This window comes from Convolutriloba macropyga, chromosome 13 (assembly GCF_964194025.1).
Source record: "Convolutriloba macropyga chromosome 13, txConMacr16.3, whole genome shotgun sequence".
NCBI lineage: Eukaryota > Metazoa > Xenacoelomorpha > Acoela > Convolutidae > Convolutriloba > Convolutriloba macropyga.
Genome location: NC_134480.1, coordinates 30,372,274 through 30,396,659, shown reverse-complemented (window position 1 = coordinate 30,396,659; position 24,386 = coordinate 30,372,274). Strand labels below are relative to the sequence as shown.

The following is a 24,386-nucleotide window of genomic DNA, read 5'->3' as shown; positions in this document are numbered from 1 at the left end:
TCCCTAATTGTGTTTTAATTCTTCTGCCGACGCTTCGAGGTGCTCATTGATGGTCAGTTTAGTTGCATTGACAATTTCTTGCGTAACAATGTTTACGCCAGCAGGTACTTGTGTACTAGAACCAGAGGCTGTACTCCTCTTCGTATTTGAGTCTGCGGCGTTTTGAGCGTGTTTTCCCTAAACTTTAACTAATAGCTAAATTGGCAGGTCGAATTTGGCACACCCCTTGTTCTTCAATCGAGAAAACAATTCTACAATATGAGACAACAGCAGTGACAAACATTCGCACAAGTAATAAGGAAGAGACTTTCTATTTCAATAAGTTTGATAATAAACAACAAACGTGAACGAAGTAGTAAATAAACGTCAAAATTTCAAACATTATCTGAAGTTTGCAAAAGAGTTGACAATTTGCCAAAAATCTAATTGGAATATTTTGACTCAAACTTTATTCTCCAACCAGGCTTTTTTGCCGCGTATAATGCTTTTTGACAAAAGAGTAGAGAGAGCACAAAAACATTGCAGGTTCTCTTATAGAAAGAACAGTTCTTTTCTTTTATGTAACAGCCGCCGAAAATTCTGTTTCATTGAATGCGATTGGGAATTTATGAACAAAATGCCTGCTCATGGAGATCTGGAAAAACAAAACATTATAAAATGCTAAATCTGTGGTAGTCTGCTTTATACATAAACCAACGCAATATTTTCTTTATTTTTGAGAAAGCTAGTAAAAAGCATATAATTGTCCTCATGAAAAATGTGGACGAACCAAGTTCAAACTTATCTGATTAGTTTTTTTAATATACTTAGAAATTATTTCTATCATTTATGCACATACAATCGATGTACTCTTCCTTTTGTGGGTCTCTTTTTTTGGCTGTATCGTTTTGCTAACGCTCTGAGCTCATCATTGATGGTCAGTTTAGTTGCTTTGACAATTTTTGTGTAACGATGTTTATGTATAATAGAAGATACTTATTATCTAGAAGCAGAGGCTAGTTGGCTCTCGGCTTTTGAGTCTGCTGTGTTTGGATGTTGTTTTTCTTAACCCTGAACTAATTGCAAAGTTGGCAACTGGAGGAATGATTGTTTGGGCCTATCTTAGGTTATCAATATAATATTTAACTAAATTTTAAGGCCGCCCTGTTCGCGTTATAAATTTCTCTCTCAAATTAGAAAGAATAGAAAGGACTTTATTATGAGACGGTTAATTTCTTGTCTAATTGTTCAATACAAGATATAAAGGCATAAAATATAAAGGGTGCGTAATATTTAAATAGATATGTGTTCACTAAATATCAATGAAAGCAAAACCAAATCGTATTTGTAAATGGTACATAAACTTCAGAGCTTTTATGGTAAGAATCAACAGAATCATCTTTTAAGTTAACTGCACTTCCGTTTTCTTATTCAAATACAATTTTTCGTACAGGAAACATAAATACTTGAATAAATTTACTACTGGAAAATTTATAAAGAAAGTGTACGTAAAATGACCAAATATGATTGATACAGATCAAATAGCACTACACTAGCTGAGATTTGAGAACACAATCAATAAACAGGTACGATTAAGGTAATATGAACTAACTAACAGATTTTCACATTTCCTGCTATGTCCAAATTGTGGCTACATTTTTTTGACACAACTCGGAAACTGAAAAAGATATCAACGCCAAATTTTGTGACTCAATAGACATGTTTGAGATACAAATTGTGAGTGAAAATGAGGGTTCTATCTTGAAAGGCTCAAGTAATGCTACCTTCTAAATTCTATAAGCAATCTTAATACATGGGGGAAAAATTCAAATGTAAATAGCTCCCACACTAATGATTCAAATTTCAGCGAACTTGGCAGTGACTAGTACTAGACTACAAAATAGCATATGAAAAAATATTGAATTAAATTGGACATGTAGTTTTTGAGATAATTAGATTTAAATGTCAGACCGCAACATAGCCGGCCCTATTTTGATTCAAGCAAAATACTTTCAAATGCGGTCAATATCTAATGAAATAAGTTTAACTAATGGCCGTAAACAAATTCCTTTAGCAGTTTTGATTGTTGTCATTCTAGCTATTTTATCGTCTCCTTCATGAAGCTTCTGGATTCTGGCTAAGGTGTAGTTGAAGTAGCTTTCTTTCTAATCAACCAACCAGTCTAAGTCTCCCACTTTGATGTCGGCGCTTGATTCAGGTATCCTTTTAGCTCTGCGTTGGAGTGATGGTAGATACTCGCTCATCCACCGCTTCCAAAGGGCTTTCAATTGCTCGCTGATGTTTCGGAACATTTTTCGATAGGAAGCATTGTTATCGCTAAATAGAGAAATGGGCCATGACACGTTTGCTCCCCCAATAAGGAAATGAATCGGTGTTATCGTATCCAAATCGTCAACATTGCTACTAACTGCTGTTAGAGGTCGATTATTGAGTAGTTGTTCTGCTATACAAATTACTGTCGGGAGATTTTCTTCTTTCAAAGATTCTTTGCCCAAAATATTGAAAATCGCTCTTTTTGTTCGATTTCACTAATGACTCCCAAGCGCCACCGAAATGTGGACCTTCAGGGGGATTAAAGTCCATTGTATACCGTTTTGTGTTAAATTGCGCTGCATTTCAGAATGGTTCAGTTCTCTGAATGCCGCTTTCAATTCGTTCGCTGCGCCTACAAAGTTAGTTCCGTTGTCAGAAATTACTGTTTTCGGTTTCCCTCTTCTCGCTATGAACCGGTGAACTGCGTCTAAGCAAGACTGTGTGTCCAGTGATTGAACTATCTCCATATAAACTGCTCTTATGCTAAGACACGTGAATGGACAAATCCATCTTTTCACAGTTCTTCGGATGAGTTTAATTGAAAACGGTCCAAAGTATTCTACTCCGGTGTTTGTAAACGGCGTTAGATTATCTTTTATTCTGACTATTGGTAAATCTGACATCATTGGCATCGATGTTTTGCTTCTCTTCAATTTACAGTGTAGACATTGGTGTTTAACCGATCTCAGTGCGTTCCTTAGACCAGTTACCCAAAGCTTTCTTTGAATTTCAGCTCTAAAATGTTCAACACCTTGGTGAAGGTTGTGCTTATGCTGAAATTCGAGATTTAATTTAACTGCTGAATGAGAATGTGGTAAGATAACAGGATGCTTTCCTCCGAAAGTAAGGTTCGCATGTCTAAGTCGACCTTTTGTTCTTATTAGATTTTCGCTCAGAAATGAATTCAGGGATTCAATTTTACTGTTGCTTTTGACAGAGTCTCCTTTCTTCAACGACGCTATTTCTTTTGTGTAATTTTCTCTCTGGACTAACTCCCATATTCGATTCTCTGCTTGATCAAGCAATTCAGGGGTTATTTCCTTGTTCCTATATCTCTGATTCAAAATTCTTGCAAATACATTTCTCAGTCTTCCGAAGTTAGTGAATCGTTTCCAGTCAATTTGAGCTGAATTTCCGTACGAATTACTGGCCAAAAACTCTTCTTGATCAGGAACTATTTCTTCTTGCTCCCAATTTTCTGTTTCGTTAATTTCGCTCTTTAACCAATCCGGTCCGTTTATCCAGTCACTTTGCATCAGTTCATTAATGGAGAGACCTCTCGTTCCCAGAACAATTGGGTTGTCAGATCCAGCTATATGCCTCCACTGATCAACTGTTGAACTGTCTATGATTTCTGCTACCCAGTTAGTAACAAAAGTAGGATGTTTTTTGTCACTATTACGCAACCATTGTAAAACAGTAGCTGAATCGCTCCAAAAATTGATTGACGCAAACGAAATTCTATGTTCTTTCAAAATTAGATCTTTATTTCTGTTTTCTGTAACTGCTGCCGTTAAGTCTGATTTTGGTATAGTATGGCGCTTCCTTGGAGCCACCCTTGTTTTTCCAACAATGAACCTTATTAGTCTTTCGCCGTTTGGTTTAGTGATTACAACGTAACTTACTGCACAAAAAGCATCTTCCGACGCGTCTCCAAAGACGTGTAGCTCAATTCTGTGACAAGTTTCCTGACTGCACCATCTTGAAACGGATAATTGTTTTGAGTTACTCCATTCTTGCACCCAATGGTTAAAATCGGTGTTTATGTCTTTGGTTATCTTGTCCCTTTTTTGACCTTGTGTCTGCCAGATTCGTTTCATTAACATCCTTCCTCGAATGACAAATGGTGCCATGAACCCCAGGGGATCAAACACTTGTGACACCGTTGACAAATATTGTCTTTGCGTCCAATTCGTTACCTGCAAAAACTCTTGGTCCTTTCGAACAGTTAACAGATCATCGGCTGCTATCCATTCAGGTCCGAAGACCTTAGGGTTATCTTCGCTTTCTATTGGTGTAATTTCGCTGTTTTCAAATATTTCTAAGAAATTTGAAAACAATTTTGTGAGGTTGAAGCCTCCTTTTGCTAACAATGACTTAAGGTCATGGATTACTTCAGATGCTTGTTCAATTGTGTGAACCGAGAGAAGTATATCGTCCACATAAAAGTTATCCATTACCAAAACATTTCTTCAATACCTGCGGTTAGTGCAACACAGTTTTCTCAAAATCTGAACAAGATTCCAATTAGATTTTGCAAAAGGTCGGGACCTTTCATCAAAACGTCGTTCAGGCAGTATCCTCGAAACATTTTCGCAGCATTGCAAACTCTTCTTACTTTCTCTGGTTTTCTGGGATTTAGCACTGGATGTTGAGGCAGATACCAAACATCCTGATGTTCAAGTTCACTCTTTTCCAGCAAGGAGATATAGCTTTTTACTAGATCCGTTTTTATTGAATCGATGTACTTCAATTTTAAAAACTCCTTTTTCACTAATCTTCGTTCGATCGAACGTAGTTGTCCGAGGGCTGAAGAAATATTACAATCAAGTTTTTGTTCTTTTCGTGTAAAAAGCATTTGAACTTGGAAACGTTTTGGCAGCTTTAACGTTGTCTTCTCTAGTATTTCAAGAGACTTTTTCTCTTCAAGTGTTCTGCTGTTCACTTGAAATGTTGTACCGTAGGATTCGATTTCCCACCACTTTCTCACAATTTCTGTTAGCTCTTGGTTCTCTTGGCTATCGCTGCTTAGGAGTTTGCTCTCTGTCCTTTCGTTATTTGGCAGTGGACCACTTAGCGTCCAGCCCAATTGGAACTTTTACTGCCCATGGAGAATTATTTCCACAATATTTATACTCTAAAGGTCTTTTTAGGGAGTAAGCATCTTGACCAAGAATCACTTTTACGTCTCTCACATCAATTTTCTTCAGTCTTATGCACGATAAATGAGGATAACGTTTACTTAGCTCGATTACAATGTAAAGCGAGGATCCAACTACAAGATCTTTATAACTACTGGCTATGATTTTTACCGTGTCGCTGATTTCATCGGCCGGCCGGATCTTGACCGGTACTTTCAAACAGTCGATTGAGTTCGTTCCGTGAATCCCAGTCACTGACATCGAAGTATTTCTTCTTTCAAGGCCTAGTGATTGCATCAATTCTTTGTCTATCCAAATTTGAGAGGAGGCGGTGTCGCAAACAGCTTTAGTTTCGTCAAAACTTCCGTCTTCAGCGTAGATTCGCAATGGTGCAACTTGGAGAAGTCCTTTGACTGACCAAGTTGTCTCATTTGCTAGGTTGGTTTCGCTTGTTTGATTTGGTGACTGGATTAGCTGGATTAGCTCGTGTGTCACAGTTGATTTGTGTGTAACATGCGATTGTGATTTCTTTCACAGCCGTCAATTCCGCATTTGAGCTTCGATTTGCAACCTCTGGCGCGATGCTTTCCCGTCAAGCATTTGAGACAGAGGTTGGCTTGTTTCACTGCTTCTGACCAATCTGTGACAGCGAGTGTTTTGAATTTATCACACTTCCAAAGTGGATGATCTGCGTCATCGAGGGGGCATTTCTGAAATCTTATCTCTCTATCGTTAGTAAAAGTGGAGTTTTTTGTTTGATCTCTACCTGATCTGACGCTATTTTGTTTTCCTCTATAAGAACTCTCTGGAAATTGCGTTGTTGCTGCAGCTTTCAATCGCTCTTGAACTAAAGATTCTTCTTTTAGTCATTTGTTCAATTCAATCAGATTTGGCAGCTTTGACCTATGCGACGCGGTTTCAATATGTGCAAACCATCTGCGATTTATGTCTGCCGGTAGTTTATTAACTATCATGTCTAAATTACTTGATGAAGACAAATCGTTGCTGTAACCGAATTGTTGCAGAGCGTTTACAAAGTTTTCGACTGTGTCAACAAAAATAACAAAATTCGCACTATCATACGGTCGTAATTGTGGATGGTTTTGAACTTTAGTTCATTGCGATCCTATTATCAAATGCGGTTGACCGAATTTGCTCTTAGTGTTTTTCAAGCCGTGTCGTACATAACGCCCGAATAACCCATACCAGCAAGCGCTATTTTTGCTGGCCCAGTTAACATCGTTTTCAAATGCGTCATTTTTTCGTCGTTTGATACGGTACTACGATCGACTGTTGACAGAAACATGCCGCTCCATTCTGGCCAATCAAGGGGATCGCCATTATATTCTCTTAACTTAAGTTATGGCAAAGTGCAATTAACTGAAGAACTCACTGGGTACATATCATACCAATTAAAGCCGTGTCTCGGACTTGATTGCGAAGTATCAGAAATCTCAATCTTATCATGCTGCCCTTGGTTTGAGCTCACCATTCCCGGAAGGTGTCTGACTGGAGCACTGCCAAACACACCATCTCTCCGAGAGTTTCCTTGTGACATCAGTGACCCCGGCCAGCTGTTACTGTTTTTCAACTGAGATGAGGCTGCAACATCGTTTGCATTTTGTTGATTGTCACCCTGTGCTTGATTAAGTTTTCTGTTTTCACCCAACTAGTCTTCATCGTCACTGCAGCTGATATTGCCCAAGAAGTCTTCGCTGTCTGGTACAACTGGGTTTTCCAAATTTTCAGGATGAAATTCGTCTTCTTCGTCGGTGTTAATTTCGAGTTTCAACATTTCGAGTTGTCTCAATTGCTCGTCAGTCTCTCGAGCTCGTCTTTCCTGTTCAATTTTCAACTTCTGCAACTGATATTCAAGCCTCGGTTGCACTTGGCTTTTTCTTTTAGCTCGGGTTTCTTTCTTTTGTTTCAATTCTTCTTCCGTTGAAACATCGGGCAAGACATCTTTCGATTTGGCTGATTGGTTTGTGTCTTAGTTGGGCTTGTGTTTTGAGGTGGCTCAATAATTTGTGCTGTTTCCTCCTCGGCCCCATTTACCGATGACACGAGTGAGGGTGTTGGTTCTCCGGCAAAGCTCACTGACTTTGCCGTCTCCAATGATTTCTTCCCCTGGTTCCACAATGCTAGAAGTTGCTTTGTTTCTCTTGCAGATCTGCTTTGTGCCTTGATGAGACCCGTGTGCTGTAATGTCTCATCTCTTCAACTATTTTCTCGTCCAGGGCAAGATATTCATCAAGATTGGTTTTGATGCTCGCTGCTCTACTTAGTATAGAGCCAAATTGTCTTCTGAGTTCTGATCTTCTCATTTGAAGATTATTAAGGTTTTCTTTTATTCCATCGCGAATTTGGAAACGATATTCCACATCTTCCACCGTTTCAAAATCAGTTGACTGATGAGATATACCACCACTGCCGGCTCCAGAGGGACTTTGTTGCTTTCTTCTAAACATTTTTGAGGTTGTCCGGGAATGTGGACCAAATGTTTGGGCCTATCTTAGGTTATCATTATAATATTCAACAAAGTTTTAGGCCGCCCTGTTCGCGTTATAAATTTCTCTCTCAAATTAGAAAGAATAGAAAGGTCTGTATTATGAGATGGTTATTTTCTTGTCTAACTGTTCAATACATGTTATAAAGGCATAAAACATAAAGTTAAACAAAGCGTGCGTAATATTTAAATAGATATATGTTCACTAAATATTAATGAAAGCAAAACCAAATCATATTTATAAATAGTACATAAACTTCAGAGCTTTTATCGTAAGAATCAACAGAATCGTCTTTTAAGTTAACTGCATTTCCGTTTTCTTAATCAAATACAATTTTTCGTACAGGAAATATAAATGCTTGAATAAATTTACTACTGGAAAATATATGAAGAAAGTGTACGTAAAATGACCAAATATGATTGAAACAGATCAAATAGCACTACACTAGCTGAGATTTGAGTACACAATCAATAAACAAGTACAATTAAAGTAATATGAACTAAATAACAGATTTTCATATTTTCAGCTATGTCCAAATTGGGGCTAAGATATACCGTTTTTTGACAATAACTCGGAAACTAAAAAAAAAAGATATCTACACCAAATTTTGTGAGTCGATTGATATTGGTGAGTGAAAATGAAGGTGAGTGACATTGGTGAGTGACAATTGATATTGGTGAGTGACAATTTATACATTGTGAGTGAAAATGAGGGTTCTATCTCGAAAAACTGAAGTAGGGCTACCTTGTAAATTCCATAAGCAATCTTAATACATGGGGGAAATTTTGAAATGTAAACAGCTCCCACAATAATGATTCAAATTTCAGCAAACTTGGCAGTGACTGCGGACTAGTCTACAATATAGCATATGAAAAAAGATTGAACTAAATTGCACATGTAGCTTTTGAGATAATTAGATTTAAATGACAGACCGCAACAATGATTATTTGTAGGAAAAATTGCTGAAGGTTGTTCAACATCTATCAACGTGATTGAAAACCAAAGGTTTCACAACATCAGACAACAGGATTAAAAAAGCCGGACAAATAATAAAGATAAAACTTTCAAATTAAAAAATTTTGCTAATTAACAAAAAAACGTAAAAAACGTGAAATGAACTTGAAAATCCAAACAACATCTGACAGTTACTTCTACAATTATCGCCATTCAATCAAAGCATGCTTTTTTCCGATTCCTTTTTTTGTTTTTTTTTTATTTTGCTGACGCTTTGAACTCGTCGTTGAATGCCAGATTAGCTACATTAACATTGTCTTGCGTAAGAATATTTACCCCCTCAGAAATTTGTGTACTAGAAACAGAAGCTGTCCGGTACTTCGTTCTTGAGTGTGCGGCGTAGTTAGCGTTTTTTCCTTAACCTTTATCTAATAGCTAAGTTGGCAGGCCGCAGTTGGCAGACCCTTTTCTCTGCATTGGAGCAAACGTTTTTTTTGCAGGAAGCTTTCCGAACAATGTTCAACACCAATAAGAGTGATCACAAACCCACATTTTGTTGACATGAGATGACAGGATTAAAAAACCACAATGGTAATAAGGACCAGATTTTCTATTTCCATAAACTTGCTAATAAACAAAAAAACGTGAAAAAATAAGGAAACAAACGTCGAAATTTCAAACAACATCTGACAAATTTGCAAACGATATGACAAAATTTTTTGGAATATTTTGCCGTAAAAATAGCTTTATGACGCTGACTATTTTTATTTCCCAAAATAACAAAAAATTATTCATGTTGACAAAAGTAGGGAGAAAACAAAAATATTGAAGTTTCTCCTATAGAAAGAACAGTTTGTTTCTTTTATGTAACGGCAATGCAAAAATCTGTTTCAATGAATGCAATTGGGTGTTTATCAACAAAATGCCTACTCATGAAAATCTGGAGAAAAATTATTTTTAAATCCTAAAATTTTTGTAGTCTGCTCGATAGACAAACCAACGAGAAATCTCCTTAACCTCGGAGAATCCAAGTAAAAAGCAGATATTTGTCCCTCTATCACAAGGGCAGGGAAAGTGTTTATTCATATGTGCTTGTAAAGACACTTCAGTGAGGTGCTTGGCGGAATGTTTTGACGACAAAAACACGCTTGTTTCTCTAAGAAAATTGGTACAAGACAAGTTAAACCTTTTTAAATTAGTTTTTGTAATATTCTAAGATAATTAGTTCAACCGTTTATTCCAATACAACCGAAGAAAGCTTCTTTTGGGTCTCTACTTTTGGTTTTAATCTTTTGCCAATTCTTCGAGGTAGACTTTTTTTGCCTAACAATGTTCACATAAGCAGATACTTGTGTAATAGAACCAGAAGCTGTGCGGCTCTTTGTTTTTTAAGTCTGCGGCGTAGTGAGCGTATTACCCATAATCTTTGACTTATAGCTAAGTTGCAGCCCGAGTTCTTTTGCAGGAAATTTCAACGAATAATATTCCACATCTATAAACGTGATATAGATATAAATCAAAATAAATCAAGAGGCGATAAACTTGGAGATCTGTTCTTTAAGCTAATGAATAATGCATTGTACGGAAACCGATTGAAAATGTGCAAAATAGACAGGATTTGGAGATAGTTAATGAATTAAATAGATATATTAATTTAGTAGAAAACGTAAACTTCAAATATGCTGTTAAATTTGATGATGACCTTGTGGCTGCACACGAAGGTAGAGATAATGTTATTTTAGATAAATTTATTTATATAGAATTTGTTATATTAGAGAAAGCAAAGCTATTTATGTATCAAAAAAATATGATTACGTTGATAAACAGTTAGATTGTAGATATCACTGTACTGATACTGATGGCATATTCGTAAATATAAATTTTTCTGATGTTGGTACTATTAATGAGCAGATGGATTAAACAAAAGGTATTTTAAGTAACACCATGTTAGGCAAAATGAAAGTTGAAATTCCAAACGATACTATTATAGAAGCTTGTTTCTATAAAGCTAAAGCATATTGTTAAACTATTGTTAAAGGTGAAGAAAAGAAAAATTGAAAATGAATAATTAAATCTACTAGTTAAATTCATGTTACTATAGAATATTATAAAAACGCTATATATAACATTAAAATTAAATATATAACTAATTATGCTTTTGATAGTAAGAAACAACATTTAGAAACTAGGAAACAATACAAAAAAGCCATAGACCCATTTGATGAAAAAGGCATTAGAGATAGTGGTGGCTCATTTAGATTGTAGAGTTGATGATTTAGATTGTTTTATTGTTTTTATTTATAAAAAATAAGAAAGTATATAAAATTATTGAAATATGAGTTATTTTGGTTTTAGAAATCTATGTCCTTAAGTTAAGAAAGAAGTAAGCATAAAAAACATATTTTACTAGAGTTAAGCTGGTATTTTTTCAATTTATTTTCGAAATGTTGGTTTTACGTGCTCTTTACAAGGTGTCACTAGTTACACTAGTATCTGGCATACTCCACTGGAGACAGTGGGGATCTGCGAAGCAGTTTCACTGATAGAACCCGAACTATCCGTCTGATAGTGGATAATTATTACCAGCTTAACTCTGTACTAGTGGATTGCACTAGTGAAAAAAGAAATGATAGTGTTGAAAAGTTTTTTAAGAGAAACTAGAGTAATATATTTTATTACAGTAGTTGACATATGTAAATATGAGAGGAAAAAGAGTAATAGGTATATGGCTGCCTCTCCGACTATATGTTGCGGAGGCAGCAATATACCTATTACTCATATCTTCAAAATTCATAAACTTCGACAGATTTGTACATTAATTTCAGTGCAAATTGTGATCAATTACAGGAATAACAAAAATTTAAAAAAAATTAATTATCACACATTTAACCAACCTCCATATTTAGAAGAAAATTGAGAGACGACATTTTATCTTACAAAAAACCTTCTCTTTCTCTTCTTTGATCCTTCTACATCTGAATTTTGCTTCTTTTTCTTTTCAAGCATCCCTACTTGCAATAACCAGCAGATTCTGCATGTCAAAGGTTCAAAAAGTAATCAGCTAATAGAGTTATTTGCAAACGAAGCGGCTCCTGTTTAGAGTACTCAGTATACCTAATAATGAAAACATGCAACTCTTGAAAAAATAGTATCACTTTTATAGCCTAGTCAGTCGTCTTTAAAAAAATTCTCAAAAGGTACAGGCACAACAAACTGTCACAGATAATCCAATTTTCCGCTGTGAAACAGAGGCAGGTCAAAATGACTGCCATTTTTTTTCAAAAATAACGACATGTCGAAAACCATAAGGTTTGCTGAAATTTTACAATTCGATTTTTTTTACTTTATTAACAGTGTAATATAACACAAATATAAATATCACACACAACTGTCCTCCACATTTAGAAGAACTTGGCGAGAAGACATTTTAACTTGCAGAAAAACTTTTCTCTGGAGCCTTCTTCATCTGAATTTTGCTTCTTTTTCATTTCAAGCATTCCGTACTAGTAATAGCCACCAGATTTCAAACGTCAAAGATTTAAAAATTAACCATAGAGATTTTTACAAAGAAAAAAGCTCTAATTTTGAGGATTCAGTACATCCTAATAACGCAAAAACAAACTCAAGAGAAAGACTTTAAAAGCCAAATCGATCGTGTCCTCCCTTTGTACCGAACAAGTAGATCCAGGATAAGTTTTCATAGATTACCCTGTATTGCTCTAGATGGCCGCGAAGAAGTAAAACTGTCATCCAATTACTTCAATTGATGACATTTTCTTCAAAAACCTTTTTCCCGAGTTTTGGAGTTCGACGAAAATTTCGCATTATTTGCAGTAAAAACAGTGCTCCAATTTGCGGAAACAATTTGATTAACCGAAAAACTAAAATATCCCAGAATGAACCGATCCTAGTTTGTAAGAATTTCGAGAGAAGATACTTTTGTGACTCATAGAGAGAGACTTGCTTTTGCGCGATCCCTTTGTACTTTTTTTACGGATATCTTTCAATGCAAACACCATTGCAAGTGAAAACTACCAGGTTGCGAAAATCATAGCTTCAAAAAAAAACTTAGAGAGATATTTGCAAAAGAAGAGCCTCCTATTTAGAAAACTTATGACACCTAAAAGAGGAGAAATGCAACTAAAAAATCATAATATCGCTTTAGAAGCTCAAGCAGTACTCTCCATGAGTTTTCTGAAAGATTACCCTTACGACAAATGATGATAAATTATTCAGTTATGCCCAGGATGACAGAAAAAATCAAAAAGATTAATCTTTTTGTCTAAAAGTGACTTGTCTTGAATAACCACAAGATTTTTCCGATAGTTCAAAAAACAGTGGATTTTTGTACATAAATTGCAGTGCAAATTGTGGGCTAATTGAAGGAACTCCATAATTAACCAAACGACTAAAATTTCCCAGATGCAACTGACCTCTACTTTTAGAAGAAACCAAAGAAATTCTTTTATGTCTGAGAGAAAATCTTTCGTTTAGTTGAATCTTTTCCATCTATTTTCTGGTTGATTTTACTTGAAGTTTCCGAACTTCAAAAGTTCAAATTTTATTCAACTCAGAGAGTTATTTCTTAAAGAAGAGGCTCCAATTTGGAAGATTGAGCACACCTAAAACTGAATTTTTTTTTTTGCGGTGCAAAAATTGGTAAAATTGAGGGAGCATTTTGATTGATCGAAGAAACCAAAGTATTAAAAAATGAATCGACAACTAATTTTAAAACAAATTATAAATGTAAGGGAATATCGACAGAAGACTTTTTTAACACATAAAGAAAACTTTTCCTCTACTTGAGCTTTTCGAATCTTAATTAGAATTCTTTTTCGTTTTCCAAAGTATTTAAAAATGAATCGACAACTAATTTCAGAACAAATTATAAATGTAAGGGAATACCGACAGAAAACTTTTTTAACACATAATGAAAACTTTTTCTCCACTTGAATTTTTCCAATCTTAGTTAGAATTCTTTTTCTTTTTAAATATCTTTGCTAGTCGTAACTAACAGGTTTCCGACGTTTTTGTTTTCAAATAAAACCAACTTAGAGGGGTTTTTGCGAAAAAGCAGAGCTCCAATTTATAGTAGTCAGTGCAACCAATATAACTGACATCCAAAATTCCAGAAAAAAGATACAAAACTAACTCGATAGAAGAATTGGTTGTGTCCATAAGTAATCCTAAATAGTATGGTTACAATCAGTGGTCATAATTTACCCAGTTTTTCTCTCAATGACCGAGAAAAAATTAAAATGGCCACCAAGTTTTTTCGACAAAAAAACTTTTCTTCAAACAACGTAGTATTTTTCCGAAATAATGAGTTTTAACGGATTACGTTAATTGCATTAAAAATAGTAGGTAGAATTGAGGAAACAGAACAATTAACCAAAACAATGTAAAATATATAGATTACCCAATTTTGCTCTTGGTAGAAGAATTGGTTGTGTTCATAAACAATCCTAACTAGATTGGTTACAATCAGCGGTCATAAATTACCCAGTTTTTCTCTCAGTGACCAAGAAAAATTAAAATGGCCTTGCATTTTTTTTTCGACAAAAAATTTTCTTTAAAGATCCTAGGATCCTCCCGGAATGTTAAAGTCTCACGGATTACTATAATTGCAGTACAATTAGTATGTAGAGTTTAGGAAACAAAACAATTGACAAAAATAATGTAAAATAACCAAGATTCGACAGAACACTGAAATTAGAAGAATTACGAGGGAACACTATATAAGCTCGCAGATAAAAATTTCTTTAGCCTTTTCACCCTCGATCGTAGTTCTTTTCCCACTTAAACATCTCTGCAAGTAGTTACTAACAGGTTTTGAACGTAATAGGTCTAAAATGAGTGCAACTTAGACGAATATTTCTAGCATGACTTTTCTTGAAAAAAGAATTTTTTTCCCAGATTTTGGAATTTGACGGAAATGTTTAATTAAAAATAATCCGAGTGCAATTAATATTACAATTTTTTAAGAGAAATTTTTTTCAGAGAAAAATTTCCCTTACTATAGCTTATTACACAAAAATTAAGCGTTTTTGAGTATAAGCACGTCAACTATTGATAATCAACAAGCGTCATAATCCGCAACGTCAAAGATCGAAAGAAAACTCAAATGAGATATTTTTTAGAAGAACCTCTATTTTAGAAAGTTAGTATGCATAACAAAGCTGTCCTGAAACCAAGAAAATAGATACCATAAGTTTTTTAATAAACAACTCCGTCCATTCCATATCGAATGCGTTATGAACTTGAACGCCAACAATCATTGCTTATATTGTTTTAAATTATCTTGGTCTAATTGGTCACGGAAAAGCTTTAAAATGCTAAAAAACGGTCCAAAAAATGTAAAATTCCAAATGATTTTGAGTCGAAAAATATTTTCAATTTTCTAAAGGTTCAAATTCGACTGAACTTTTTGCTTTTCAGTAAAAATATTTGGTACAATTGAAAGACCACCAATACATCGACAAAAACCCAACATATATTAACGTCAACCGACGCCTTAGCGTATTAACGTAATCAAGAGACAACTTTTTTTACACATGGAGAATTTTTTTGAAGCTGTTCCCACCTTATTGATTGTTTTTTTTTTCAAATAAAGCACGTCTATTACTGATAATTGACAAGTCTCAAACATGAACATTTCAGCGAAAATTTGAAATTTGGCTAAAATTAAGTCCTATGCAAGTAGTTCCTACTTTTGGGGGAAAACGTTATAGATATCCCAGATTCAACAGGCTTTTTAATTTAGAATATTATAGAGATGAGACCTTATGACACAAGTCTTTTTTTATTACTATATTCAGACATTCTTTTCAATCGAAGCACGACTAATATTGACAACGAAGAGGCGCCAATAGTCCAAAGACCGAAAAAAAAACAATAAAGCGGATTATTTGCAAAAAGCGGCTACAATTTAGAGAATTCAGTTCACCAATTAAAGCTAATATGAAAACAAAAAAACACAATACCAATCCAATAATCAACTCAGTCAATTTCAATTGCGTTACGAACTAGTAACTTGAACGCCAACAATCATTGCTTATATTGTTTTAAATTACAGTTAAAAATTTTTTTCTAACTGGTCAGGGAAAAGCTCTAAAATGCTAAAAAACGGTCCAAAAAAATGCAAAATTCCAAATGATTTTAAGTCAAAAAATATTTTCAATTCTCTAAAGATTCAAATTCGACTGAACTTTTTGCTTTTCAGTGGAAATATTTGGTACAATTGAAGGACCACCAATACATCGACAAAAAACCAACATATATTAACGTCAACCGACGCCTTAGCGTAATAACATAATCAAGAGACAACTTTCCTACTCATGGAGAATCTTTCTGAAGCTGTTCCCACCTTATTGATTGTTTTTTTTTCAAATAAAGCACGTCTATTATTGATAATTGACAGGTCTCAAACATGAAAATTTCAGCAAAAATTTGAAACTTGGCTAAAATTAAGTGCTTTGCAAGTAGTTCCTACCTTTGGTGGAACACATTATAGATATCCCAGATTCAACAGGCTTTTTAATTTAGAATATTATAGAGATGAGGTCTTATGACACAAGTCTTTTTTACATTACTATGTTCAGACATTTTTTTCAGTCAAAGCACGTCTAATATTGACAACGAAGAGGCTCCAAAATTCCAAAGACCAAAAAAAACAATAAAGCGAATTATTTGCAAAAAGCGGCTACAATTTAGAGAATTCAGTTCACCAATTAAAGCTAATATGAAAACAAAAAATACAACACCAATTCAATCATCAACTCAGTCAATTTCAATTGCATTATGAACTCGTAAACTATCGGTGTATGGATAATCTCAATTCTGCTTTAGATGATCGACAAATCTGAAAACGACTTTATTTTTTTTTTAAAAAAACAAATATCTCTTTTAAGAAATTGTTGCTTATTTTCCCGAAAGTTCACAATTCAAACAGAAATTAACATTAAAGGCAATGGAAATTGCTGGTAGAGTTATGGCAAAATCATTTTTAGCCAAAAAATTTAACTATTCAAGATTTAGGGGATGTCTAAACTTAGACGATTTTAGGTAGAAGACTTTTTTCTTTACTTTGTTTTTTTCTTTTTTGCTTCTCTTCTACTGGACGCAACTATACTTGAATTTTATTATTTTGAAAAAAAAACAGAAATAAACTAGTTATAAATATTGGTTCCTTAGCGTCAGAGGGCCGAACTAAAGCAAAATTAGATGTTTATGAAAAAAACAGGTTGTAGTTTAGATGAGTCAGCACACCTAGTAAAGCTATTATGAAAAACGAGAAAAAAGATATCACCCAAACTTTATAACCTAAAGGGTTGTTTCAATATAGATGCTGAAACGTAGAGCCGCTCATACATCAGCAACCTATGATCTTGGTGGTCGAGATAAAAAATAAAATGATCAGCAACTTTTTCAAAAAAGACAAGTTTTCTTTAAAAAACTATCATTCTTTTGAACTTTTCAACTCGACCCAGAAATTCGGCATAAAAAGCAGTGCAATTAACACCACATTCGGTCGAGAAATTACTTAGATAACTTAGATTCAACATACCTCTAAATAGAAAACCTTTCGTTTACTTGAGTCTTTTCCATCTAGTTTATGGTTCGTCTTACGTAAAGTTTCCGAACTTCAAAAATTCAAATTTTAATCAACTCAGAGAGTTATTTCTTAAAAAAGAGGCTCCAATTTGGAAGATTGAGCACACCTAAAACTGAATTTTCTTAGCGGTGCAAAAATTGGTAAAATTGAGGGAGCAGTTTGATTGATCGAAGAAACCAAAGTATTTAAAAAAAAATCGACAACTAATTTTAGAACAAATTATAAATGTAAGGGAATATCGACAGAAGACTTTTTTAACACAAAAGAAACTTTTCCTCTTCTTGAGCTTTTCCAATCTTAATTAGAATTCTTTTTCTTTTTCAAAAGTATTTAAAAATGAATCGACAACTAATTTTAGAACAAATTATAAATGTAAGGGAATATTGACAGAAGATTTTTTTAACACATCGAGAAAACTTTTCCTCTACTTGAGCTTTTCCGATCTCAATTCCATTTTTTTTCATTTTACATGTCGCTGCTAGTCATAACTAACAGGTTCCCAATTTTTTTTTCAAATATAACCAACTTAGAGAGGTTTCTGCTAAAAAGCAGGGCTCCAATTTATAGAAGTCAGTGCACCTAATATAACTGACATGAAAAATTCCAGAAAAAAGATACAATACTAACTCTCAGTGGACGAGAAAAATTTAAAATGGCCACCAACTTTTGTCGACAAAAAACTTCAAACATCCTAGTATTTTTCCGAAATATTGAGTTTTGACGGATTACGTTAATTGCATTACAAATAGTAGGTAGAATTGAGGAAACAAAACAATTGACCGAAACAATGTAAAATATATAGATTACCCAATTTTGCTCTTGGTGACCGAGAAAAACCAGAAAAAAACAACAAATTTTTGGATAATTGGCTTAAAATTTTAATTTTTTTGGAATTTGACGTAATTTTTGATGTACTTTTTGAAACATCAATGGCATTGAAATTTGTAGGTACAGTTAAGGAAGTACCTTAAGTGACCAAAAAATGTAAAATATCCCAGATTCAACACACCCTTATAATTAGAAGAATTTCGAGGAAACACTTTTTTTAGCTCATTGGTAGAGACTTTTTTGCCTTTTCTACCTCAATTAGGTATTTCAATTTAAAAACTTCTACTAGTGATAACCACCAGGTTCTAAACGAACTAGTTCTAAAAGTAATCCAAATAATAGGAATATTTGTAAAATTGTTCCTCTATGTTGGATTTATTTGAGATTTACGACTGTTATACAAAGACTGTTATATTTTTGGAGGATTCAGTACACCTAAAAAAGCTAACATGAAACACAACATCACTTCAATAGCAGAAGTCCATAAATGATCTGCACTAGTATATTTACAATAATAGGTCAAAGATTAACCAATTTCACCCTTGGTGACCAAGAAAAAGACGAAATGTAAACAAATTTTTTTTAATGCAACTTTTCGAAAAACCTACCATTTTTTTTCAAAATTTGAGTTTTGACCAAAATTTTACATTATGTGCAATGTATATAAAGTCAATTAATTACCACATTTTTACAACTAAACCTAAATATTCTGGCTTCAACAGACCTCTAAATTTAAAGGACTTGAGAGAGAAGACCTTTTAATTTGTGTCTTTCTGCATGCTATATCTTAACTATGTTTGCTTGTGATAACCAATATGTCAACAAGTACCAAACGTTAAAAGTGATTTCTGACTGAAAAAAGGGGATATTTTCTGTTTGTGTCCCCCTCCCAATAAGTTTTGGGCCCCCAGTTACAGAGCACGTACCATAACATAGTAATTCATTATGTAGAAATATGACACGCGTGACTCACGAGCACAAACAGTATAAACCCACTAAGTTGGGGTGCACAAACAGAAAAAATCCAAAAAAGGAACAATATATACATATAATTTTTGTTATCTTTTTGTTGGCGTTGACAAAATCTTTGATATAACAAGTATCAGTATATTTTTTGATTTTCAAATGTCATATTTTTACATTTAAACTGATACTTCAATATTTCTAATACACAAATACTTCTAATACAACTAATACTTCAATACTTCTAATACTTAAACTAATACATCAAATACTTCTGGTGCTTGTCGCGCGTATTTAGTCGCGATTTCATTTTTTTGATGTAGATCGCTTCTATTGTCAACAGTTTTTCAGCCCTGCGATATGCATCGAGAAGCTTTCCTTCAATACAATCCGCTGTTCCAAAACAATTAAAGAAGTTTTGTCCCGCACGAGAATCTTTCTCTTGATGTTCCAAAATTCTATTTGTAACATGTAGGCTGGTTTGGCCTACAAAGATGGAATTGCATCCATTACATGTAGTTTTATGTACCCCTTGTTATTTCAGATTTTAAGCAGAAGATGACTTCAGTGTGGGCAAGCAAGCTTTATATTTCTCGTTTTGAAACTGATTTAAATATTACACAGTTTTTTAGCATTTTGGCTGAATTTTGACTGATATTTCCTGTGTAATGAGCAAGAAACATCCATTTAACATCATTTTTGTTGAGACTTTTAATTGTTTTGAGATGAAGTTCATTTTTGGATGGTTTTGCGTTAAAATTTTCTCTTGTGACTTTTTTTATCCTATGTCTTGTTAACAATACTGGCAGACCACTCAGTTGGATGCTGATTTTCAGTCCAGATCTCCTGATTTTTCTTTCGAGCTACATCAAAGGACTGCCATTCACTGTTTGCATTGATAGTCAATTGTACTGTCTCTTGAGTCACATTTTTCCTATGTTGTAATGGTGGGTGCACAACTACTTAAACTTAAGATTTTGCTGGTATCTGTAGATACAAGCATACTTTGTGGGACAGCATTTTGTTGAGTTTTGTGGTACAGCAGATAATTCTGAATGGGACAATCTCGATGCATAACGCGGGGTTGAAAATCTATCAAGAATGGAAACGATATAAACTGAAATTTTGAAACCAAGAATAAATACCCACGATCAGTCTCAGAAGCGGTAACTGACTTTGGAGTATTAAATCAAATGTGTAAAATTTGGCTTTCAAAATTTATAATCCATGCTGCTACATTTAAATTCGGAATTTTGCCAACTCCTACCAATAAAAGATAACAACAGATATGAATGAAAGTAAAAAAAAACTCACGAGCTAAAACAAAATCAACGGGCATTTCAAAAGCTCCAGATTGAGGATTTGAAAAAAGTGTTTATGTATTAAATAAAAAAGTGTTGAAAATGCGATTATAACTCTAAGTAATTTCAAAACGTGATTGTTATTTTAACTCATTTTGTAGAATTTAACAGATTGAGTCGATAACAGATTTGTACACTTTTTAAATATTTTCACTGTGACAATCAACGCAATGTTAGAAAACATTTGCTTAAAAAACAATTTAATTTTGAACTGATAATTTCTTCTTCTCTGGATTTTATACAAAATATAGTAGTACAAAAGGCGCTTTAAGAACTCAAGCTTCAGCCGCATTCGTACTACTAAAAACTCCTTGAACTATTAAGGCTAATAACTTTATCGCCGGGCATTTACAATGGATGGCCAATTAATTTAAATAAAAATACAATGTATACAGGACAAAACGATCTCACAGCAATTAATCAATCTTGCATAAAAAACCAATGACATTTTTTGGAGATGATCAACAAACTGCTAAAAATTGTCAGGAAAAGCTCAAATACTGAAATAAAGGACACTGATAAATAGTTCTTAACAAAATTTTACTTGAATCATTTGAAAAATTGCCAATCAAGAGGTCAGTTTTTGTTCCAGAACCTTGCTCATCAACTTTAGCAACTGTTACACAGTTCAGAAAATGGTCCTTTCAAATACGGGTTTAATCCTTTTTGTTTTTGATAGATACACAGCCTTAAACTTCTTTCATATGCTCCCGTCTTTTCCCGACATTATCGTGTTTTATCAACTCTTTGTTTATACGTTTAGCAGGAATAGACACAAAAAAGCCTTCAACTGCCTCAACGGCAGCTGAAAATATCCAGTGAAATTGCCCCGCTTTGAGTTTTGTTGTTCGAAGCTTACATTCAGCCCCGTCCGATTTATACTTTGCAGGTAAAACACTGCAGTTCCTACATGGCACAACTCAGGGGGAGCCAATTGGTATGGCTATATATGGAGTTCTTCCTTCCGTTGGTCGTGCTTGTCCAGAGTACAGGCGTGAAGCAAAAACGCAGACGACGGCAGCGCAATAGGACTTTTGGAAGACCTACTATTGTTCTTCAACAACTCATTGAACATGGCAGCTATTTTGGCTACACCGTGAAGGCCTCGAAGCGTCAACTAATAGTAAAAGGATCTTCAATGATCAAAGCTCTCAGGTTGTTTGAGCGGAGGGCAGTTGAAATTGTTGCAAGGCTGCCGCGTTCTACGATCTGTAATAGGCAATAATAAAGCCTATGAGAACATCAATGTAACCACAGCTGGAAAGTATTCCAATTGACAGGAAGCAAAAACATCCGCTCAAAACGCTTACGCATGCCTCACAAGAAGCGTGCAACAGAAATTAATTTTCTTTTCCAGGACAACGCCGAACTCACGGAATATCATTCCGGACGCGAAAATCAACGTCCAGACGCACGTCCTACCGTCGTTCTTTGACTCTCCAGTGTCTCAATCCAAACGGCGATTGAATTCGTTAACAACCCGGGAGGGCGAACTTAACATCAGGGAGCCAATATTTTACGAAACGGAGCTTCGCTGACTGCATGCGCTCCTCTTGAAGATGAGTATCTAGCAAATGCTCATCAAACCCAGGAACACATGACCAACGATCCGCACGCCTGAAAAAAATTCGATTGCGTATAAAGAATCTTATTGAGCAATGCCTACGGAAAAAGGTGCCTTGAACTGGCTCACGGCTCTACTGCTTAAGTGTTACGGTTTAACACTAACGAAGTCCGAATTTAGAGACTGGCTTGGCATTACATATAACATCGAAGCCAAAAATACGCCCATTATTTGCCCATGTGGCGATAAGTTCATGCCCGAAAAACTCAGAAGAAGCGTAAAAATATCATGGGTCGTTGAAGTGCCTCAGGTAGAGCAACGATTACTTGACGTCGAGAAGAGTTACTTCGTTCAGCTCGTGTTTTCCAGCATGGGGGCGCAGGACCGTCCGCAACGCGCACTATAAATTAACTAGCTAGCAAAACTGCTGAAAAGAAAAACGAATCATACTCGGACGCAGTAACGCACAAGAATAAGTTTTGCTCTGCTGCGGTCCGCTGTGATTTGCCTCAGAAGGTACAACGTGACTGCCACAACTGTCGCCAAAACGAATCACAATGTGTTGTGAACCATCTGGGATCAACTCCCTCCAGCGCAAGCTGTAAATCCCAATCAACAACAACCGTGTTCCAAACGGCCGACTAACATTGATAGTTCTTGCTGTTCCATAGTGCGGGAGGGGAGACTATATTCATGACAAATTAATTTATATGACGCAGCTCTAAAAGAGTTTTAGTGCAGTATTTTTGTTTGACGATGCTATGAGTATGTATTTTTGCCGTAAGTTTACATACGATGTGAAATTAAGACGGTGCTAGGGGGCTCACTGTTCCGTCCATTGGGTGGGTCACACCCCCGTTTAATTTAGTAGGAATTGCTCCCTATCGGTCCCCTTTCCTTGTTACATGAAACCTTGCTTTTTAAAATCCTAGTTTCGCTTTCCCGTTATGTCCTTGGTGAGATGGGATTAAATAGTTTCAGATGGGATTAATGCTAATTGAAAACCATGGTTTACCTGGTTGGAGCTAGCTGTCTCGCCAATCTGACAAGAACTTTGGATCACAAGGACAAACGCAGATTTCAACAACTTTCCTACTCGAAGCCTGGCCTCTCTCTCAACCCCAGAGCGAAGGACAAGTACAAGACAGTGCAACACCTGTTTCAAAACAAATTTGTGCTCCTAAATCGAAAACGAATAGTCATCTGGCACGACGTGATCAACAATAGCATCACCCCCCACAGAAGTAACAACAATCGACCCCTCTCCCCCGAGCAACTGATCGAAATCCTCAAGAAGCTCAACTCAAACGGGCAGATTGAGGCCATAGTCTACACTCGCCGAGCTGGTACCCCTGACTTATCCATCGACCTCCGACAAACCGGCATCCTCATTCTAGAAGCTACCAAAAACCTGAGCTCAAGAAGAAAACAGGCAAATTTTGAATATCTTTACCAGTTAACCCAGGTACACCCCGAAACCCACATCGATCTCAATTTGGTCACCACTATTCTCTTAAACTGTCGAAATCTTCGAAAGCTGATCAAGAAGAAGCGATCGAAGAAACCGGCAAAGAAGAAACCGAACAAACGCCAAAAGGACAGAAAGAAGAAGCGGGAAAGCAAGAAAGCAGAACAGCAAGAGTAAACAGAGTAAGTCACTGTTTTTTTTTCTGATTTTTTTCTTTTCTTTTTTCTGGTTAGTGAACCTGGAGGTCTTGTTATCTCAGGATCGCAATCAGAAATTAGTAAGGAAACCTCAGTAATAGTACTTACGTTCCCCTAAATCACACTTCCTGTGAACCCGGAGACATTTATTGTCTTAGGATCGCGGAATTGTGTAATTTCCTCGTAGTTTCCTATCAAATCCTGTGAATCCAGGAGCAATTAGCTTGCTTTGGGATCGCGGATCTGTGTTGGAAAGTCACCCCCTCGGTTGAGGTATAAACCCGTCAGTGAATCCGGAGGTTTCAATTGTTACCTCGGAATTGCGACTGGTTTATAAAGCAACCGAGATGACTCGATCAAAACCTGAAAGCACCTGCAAAACGTGCTCCCTCCCCATCAGTAACAAAAGTGCAGTGTTCAACTGTGTCTCGTGTGGCGACTCCATGCACCTGACCCCGAAATGCAGTGGAATGAGTGAAAAAGCCATATATGGACTACAGGAAATCCGACAAAATGTTTTGCTCATATGTAACGACTGTGTGCAGAACAACCAACGAGACCGAGTTCTAGACAACTTGGCATCCAGCAGAGAATCCCCGGACGTGGCGGAAATAGCAAAGAGCTTCGATGAAGTCAAATCTGAGATATCCAAAATCCGAGCGGAAATCAAGTCACCTCCGCCCGAGCCGACAAAACCAGCCGTGCGTCAACTAGCACAGCCGATCATCCGAGAAAAGCCAACATTCGATGGGGTAC

General features: G+C 35.5%; 1 protein-coding gene across 1 annotated transcript in view; it reads right to left on the bottom strand.

The window, feature by feature from the left end:
* The window catches only part of LOC142351580 (uncharacterized), a 462,469-nt gene that overhangs the window by 173,258 nt on the left and 264,825 nt on the right, over positions 1-24,386 (bottom strand). The window lies entirely within an intron of this gene.